Source organism: Carcharhinus amblyrhynchos, chromosome 23, assembly GCF_965287045.1.
Source record: "Carcharhinus amblyrhynchos chromosome 23, sCarAmb.v2.hapA, whole genome shotgun sequence".
In the NCBI taxonomy this organism is placed as follows: Eukaryota; Metazoa; Chordata; class Chondrichthyes; order Carcharhiniformes; family Carcharhinidae; genus Carcharhinus; species Carcharhinus amblyrhynchos.
The window spans coordinates 12,265,035-12,270,686 of NC_137346.1; the positions used below are offsets into that span (position 1 = coordinate 12,265,035).

The 5,652-nt window shown below is 46.1% G+C and overlaps 1 non-coding gene across 1 annotated transcript; it reads left to right on the top strand.

The window, feature by feature from the left end:
* Positions 1–5,123: 5,123 nt before the first annotated feature.
* trnak-cuu (transfer RNA lysine (anticodon CUU)) lies at positions 5,124–5,196 on the top strand. Its single transcript has one exon. It is a non-coding gene; the product is annotated as a tRNA-Lys (tRNA).
* Positions 5,197–5,652: the final 456 nt, after the last annotated feature.

Consider the following 5,652-nt stretch of genomic DNA (forward strand, 5'->3'; position numbering starts at 1 on the left):
GAAGTTCCTCCTCAACTCCGTTCTAAACTGCACACCTCCCCCCCCTTATCTTGAGGCTGTGCCCTCTAGTCCTGCTATCCTTTCTAAGCGGAAAGAATCTCTCTACCTCTACCCTATCCATCCCCTTCATTATCTTATATGTCTCTATAAGATCCCCCCTCATCCTTCTAAACTCCAACGAGTACAGACCCTGTCTATTTAGTCTCTTCATAGGCCAACCCCCTCATCTCTGGTATCAGCCCAGTGATACTGTGGTGGGGGAAGATGTCCTTGCTACAGAGGGAGCGTAGCGAAGGTTTCCCAGGCTGATTCCTGGGATGGCAGGACTGTCGTAAGAGGAGAGATTAAGTCAGTTAAGATTATATTCACTGGAGTTTAGAAGAGTGAGAGGGGATCTCATAGAAACTTATAAAATTCTAACAGGATTGGACAGGATTCAGAAAGAATATTCCTGATGGTGAGGGAATCCAGAACTAAGGGTCATAATGTGAGGATAGGGGATAAACATTTTAGGACTGAGGTGAGAAGAAATTTCTTCACCCAGAGGGTGGTGAATGTGTGGAATTCACTACCACAGGAAGTAGTTAAGGCCAAAAGGTGATTCTCCCAGCCTGCTGCACTGCCTGGGCAGCGTAATGGGCTGGGAGATGTCAGTGGAAGCTGTTCCACAGGTTTCCCATGGGCATCACAGCCTCAGCAAGTCTCCACGGCCAGGATTATACACAGTAAGCAGCTCCGCACCGGAAATCGGCAAGGAGCTGATTACCATATGGAAATCATGATTTTAATGGCATTAGCAGGATACCGGGGCTGGCCAATGGGGGGACGGGGGGGAGAAATCATCGGGAGGCTTGCAATCGGGGGCATGTGGCGGTCCAGGGGGCCTCTATTTCCATATACTTACATTGCAATCTTTCTCAAAAATTAACATTATATTGCTTATTCTGATGCACAATTTTACCAATTTGTACATCCATATGGCTATTGTAAACTCCACACCATCAAATAATAAAGAAATAAATACAAGCTAACCCACTCTCAATGCACCTAACCAGCATGTCTTTTTGAGTGTGGGAGGAACCTGGAGGAAACCCATGCAGACACAGGGAGAATGTACGAGCTCTGCACAGACAATGACCCAAGCCTGGAATTGAACCCACGTCCCTGGAGTTGTGAGGTAGCAGTGCTAACCACTGTGCCACCGTGCTGCCCCAAGGCACTAGCTAGACCTCAGCTGGAGTATTGTGTACAGTTGTGTGTGCCACATTTCAGGAAGGATATGAAGGCATTGGAGAGTGTGAAGAAGAGAATTATCAGAATGATCCCAGGGATGAGGAACTTTGGTTATGAAGATAGACCGGAGAAATTGGGACTCTTTTCTTTAGAGAGAAAAAAGCTGAAAAGATTTGATAGAGATGTTCAAAATCATGAGGGGTCTGGGCAGAGTAGATAGGGGAAAGCTGTTCCCACTCATGAAAGCATCAAAACACAAGGGCACAGATTTAAAGTAATTAGTAAAAAAAACATTTTTCAAGCTGTTAAGTGGTTGGGGTCTGGAATGCACTGCCTGAGAGCATGGTGGAGACAGGTTCAATTGAGGCATTCAAGAGGGAATTAGATAATTAGTTGAAAATAAGTAATATATAGGGTTTTGAGGAGAAGGCGGGAGAATGGCACTAGGTGGAATGCTCATTCAGAAAGCCAGGGTGGATGCAATGGACAGGATGTCATGGTAGTTAGCACTGCTGCTTCACAGTGCCAGGGACCTGGGTTTGATTCCCGGCTTGGGTCACTGTCTATGTCGAGTGTGTACATTCTCCCTGTGCCCGTGCGGGTTTTCTTTGGGTGCTCCAGTTCCCTCCAAATTCTGAAAGATGTGCTGGTTAGGTGCATTGACCCGAACAAGCACTGTAGTGTGGCGACTAGGGGAATTTCACAGTAACTTCATTGCAGTGTTAATGTAAGCCTACTTGTGACTAGTAAATAAGCTTTACATTTGAATGGTCTCCTTCTGCACTGTAACAATTCTGTAAACATTAAGAGGTTTCAACTTTTTGTTACTGATACTTTCAAAGGTCTGGATAATTGATACTTTTATTAAGCTTGCAGTGAAAATGACTTTTTTCAACATAGGGAAAAGTTATGAATGAATTACTATTTTAAAGTTTTTTTTACATTTACTACTGTCATTGTAGGGTTGGTTCTACAGAGTGTATAGTGGGTCAATGGGAATGAAAGTGCCATAGATTGGCATAAGGAGGCCATAGGAATGGATGAAGAACAAGCAATGGCATAGATGGAGTATGGGGAATGTTTGTTGGGCGGCAGGGGTGAGGTCTGAAGAATCTTTATTTTATTTTAAGTGGGACCCAAGTCCCACATTACCAAATTGGGTCTTTAAACAGCCTCTGAACATCTTCCAGAGTTGGCTGACCTGACTCCAGGCCATGCCACACCATTCCCTGGCAATGAAGACCCTGCCTTTGTGGGCACTTTCTCCTGAGGCAAACAAGCCAAGAATGTTCCCAACTCTCTCTGTTTGCTTTATAATTGTTACTCCAGGTCAAAGTTTCCAAAAAAAACCCAGACAATGACGTAATCGTCACCTTGAGAGAAATAAATTTACAGGGTTACGGGGACAAAGTGGGTGATGGGACTGGTTGGGTTGCTCTGCAGAGAGCCTGTAAGGTCTCGAAGGGATGAATGGCCTCGTGCTGATCCACTATGACTCTATAACAATTAGAAAGTGATGTGATTCACTCTCAAGAGGAATCATTTGACAATTCAGGCCCCACTTGAAGGAATGATATTCTTTGAGCTCTGCAATCAATGAAAAGTACAACCGATGATGCGATATGAACTCTTAAAATCAATGGAAAACATAAGAGTCAGACACTGTGCCTTATAATAGAAAATATCTCCGCAGTCACTTTTCCTCACTGGGGCAGTTGAATGGTGATGTCATTGACCTCAGCACCCCTGTCTTTGGTAGTTGAGAGAGGGGAGAACCCAAGGATTATAGAACCATAGGATCCCTCAATGCAGGAGGCCATTCGACCCATCAAGTCTGCACTGATTCTCCAACAAAGCATCTTCATCAGGCCCACTTGCCACACTATCCTAAGCATCGAGTCATTAACTGGAGAGTTGTCACATCGCTGTTACGTAATCAGGACTCAAAGATGCGCAGGTTCATAGAATCACTGCTGTGCAGAAGGAGGCCATTCGGCCCATCGAGTCTGCACCGATCACAATCCCACCCAGGCCCTATCCCCGTAACCCCCATGTATCTACCCTGCTAATCCCCCTAACACATCATGTGACACTAAGGGGCAATTTAGCATGGCCAATCCACCTAACCTTGGGGCAGCATAGCAGTTAGCGCTGCTGCCTCACAGTGCCAGGGACCCGGGTTCGATTCAGGTCACTGTCTCTGTGGAATTCGTATTTTCTCCCTGCGTCTGGGTCGGATTCGTCCCACAGTCCAAAGATGTGCGGGTTAGATTGATTGGCTGTGCTAAATTGTCCCTTAGCATCGGGGGATTAGCAGGGTAAATATATGGAGTTACGGGGATAGGGCCTGGGTAGGATCATGGTCGGTGCAGTCTCGATGGGCCAAATGGCCTCCTTCAGCACAGCAGTGATTCTATGAACCTGCACATCTTTGAGTCCTGATTATGTAACAGCGATGTGACAAATGACCAGTTAATGACTCGATGAGTTCGAATGATGGACAGTTTACCAGGGAAACACCCTTTTTTTTGGTTTTAAATCATGGCCCAGTGGTTAGCACTGCTGCCTCACACGCCAGGGACCCGGGTTCGATTCTGGCCTCGGGTCCCTGTCTGTGTGGCGTTTGCACATTCTCCCCGTGTCTGTGTGGGTTTCCCCAGGGTGCTCCAGCTTTTCCTCACACACAGTCCAAAGATGTGCTGGTTAGGTTGATTTGGCCGTGTTCAATTGCCCCTTAATGTCAGGGGGACTAGCAGGGTAAGTATGTGGGGTTATGGGAATAGGGCCTGGGTGGGATTGTTGTCAGTGCAGACTCGATGGGCTGAATGGCCTCCTCCTGCACTGTAGGCATTCTGTGGTGTGGGATGGCACTTGTACAAGTGTCAACCCACAGTATGTGTTTATGGCTTTAGGCCCAGGTTGAATACACAACAATCGATCTCAGAAGGTGAGGAGGGGGAGAGCGTGAGACCCAGGGAAGGATTAATAAAATGGGCAGTATCCTCAAAACAAAAAGTTCTGCCAATCGACCTGCCTCAGCAGTTAATAAGGTTATTTTTTAGCTCACTGACTCTCCCTGTAGAGGGTGCTGTAGTCAGACACTGTGCATTACTGGAGGGAAGAGATGGCAAATTCATTCACAACATAGTGACACGGCCTAAAGGTTCCCCACTGCTACGGAAAACAGCAATTAGAAAAATCTGAATGGCTCACAAACGTGACATAACCTTCCACCTCACTCCTTTCTGCCAAATCAACCTTCAATATGAGTTGGAATGAGGGGCAAAAATTGGGGTTTATCAGCAATGCTGTTCAAGGGCTATAAAACCCTGCTCTAATTTATTAATATACTAAAGCGTTAGGACACATACAGCAACCCAAAATCGGCCAGCAACTACATAACAGGCCTGCAAGATCCAGCACGCAGTCCATAGTTTGAGGATTCAAATACATTTTTCATTTTTGAATGACATTTTGAGATGTAGTGAGGAGATCTCTCATGGTGATACACAAGGTCAGTCAGAGGTTATATTCTTTTACAATCGGAGTGTTATCAACAAAGGCGGAAGTGTGAAACCAAAAGAGAAAATCTCACCAGGTCTGGCAGCCTCTGTAAGGAGAGAAAAGAGCTGATGTTTCGAGTCCAGATGATCTTTTGTCAAAGCTGTGACAGCATCCGCAGTAATCTGCTTTTACGAAGAAGGAAGTGTGACCGGGAGTGTGACACTAACAAGAAATGTGAATTATAGGCAGGAAGGTTTTTACTATCTTGTCGATATATTCAGCTCCTCCATTGGGTTACATCCAGAGGCTGGAGCTCAACTTAACCTGAGAATTTCCCTTTTCACTCAGAGGGTGGTGAGAATCTGGAATGTGCTGCTTAGGCAGGCACCCAGCTAGCTCAGTCAGTAGAGCATGGGACTCTTAATCCCAGGGTCATGGGTTAGAGCCCCACGTCAGGCACCATTGATTTTTAAGGATGCCACAGCGGTTAGCACTGCTGCCTCACAGTGCCAGGGACCCAGGTTCGATTCCCACCTTGGGTCACTGTCCGTGTGGAGTCTGCACATTCTCCGGGTGCTCCAGTTTCCTCCCACAGTCCCAAGACGTGCTGGTTAGGCTGATTGGCTATGCTTAATTGCCTCTTAGTGGCAGGGGATTAATAGATTAAATGCGTGGGGTTATGGGGATAGGGCCTGGGTGCGATTGTGATCGGTGCAGACTCGATGGGTCGAATAGCTTCCTTTTATACTGTAAGGATTCTATGAACTTTACAACCTATAAAAAGTATTTGGATGAACACTTGGAACATTGTAACATTCACAGATATGGGACAAGTGCAGGAAAATGGGATTTTAGTGGTAGTTATTGTTGAGGCAGACTCGATGGGCTGAGAGACCTTTTCTGCACTCTATGACT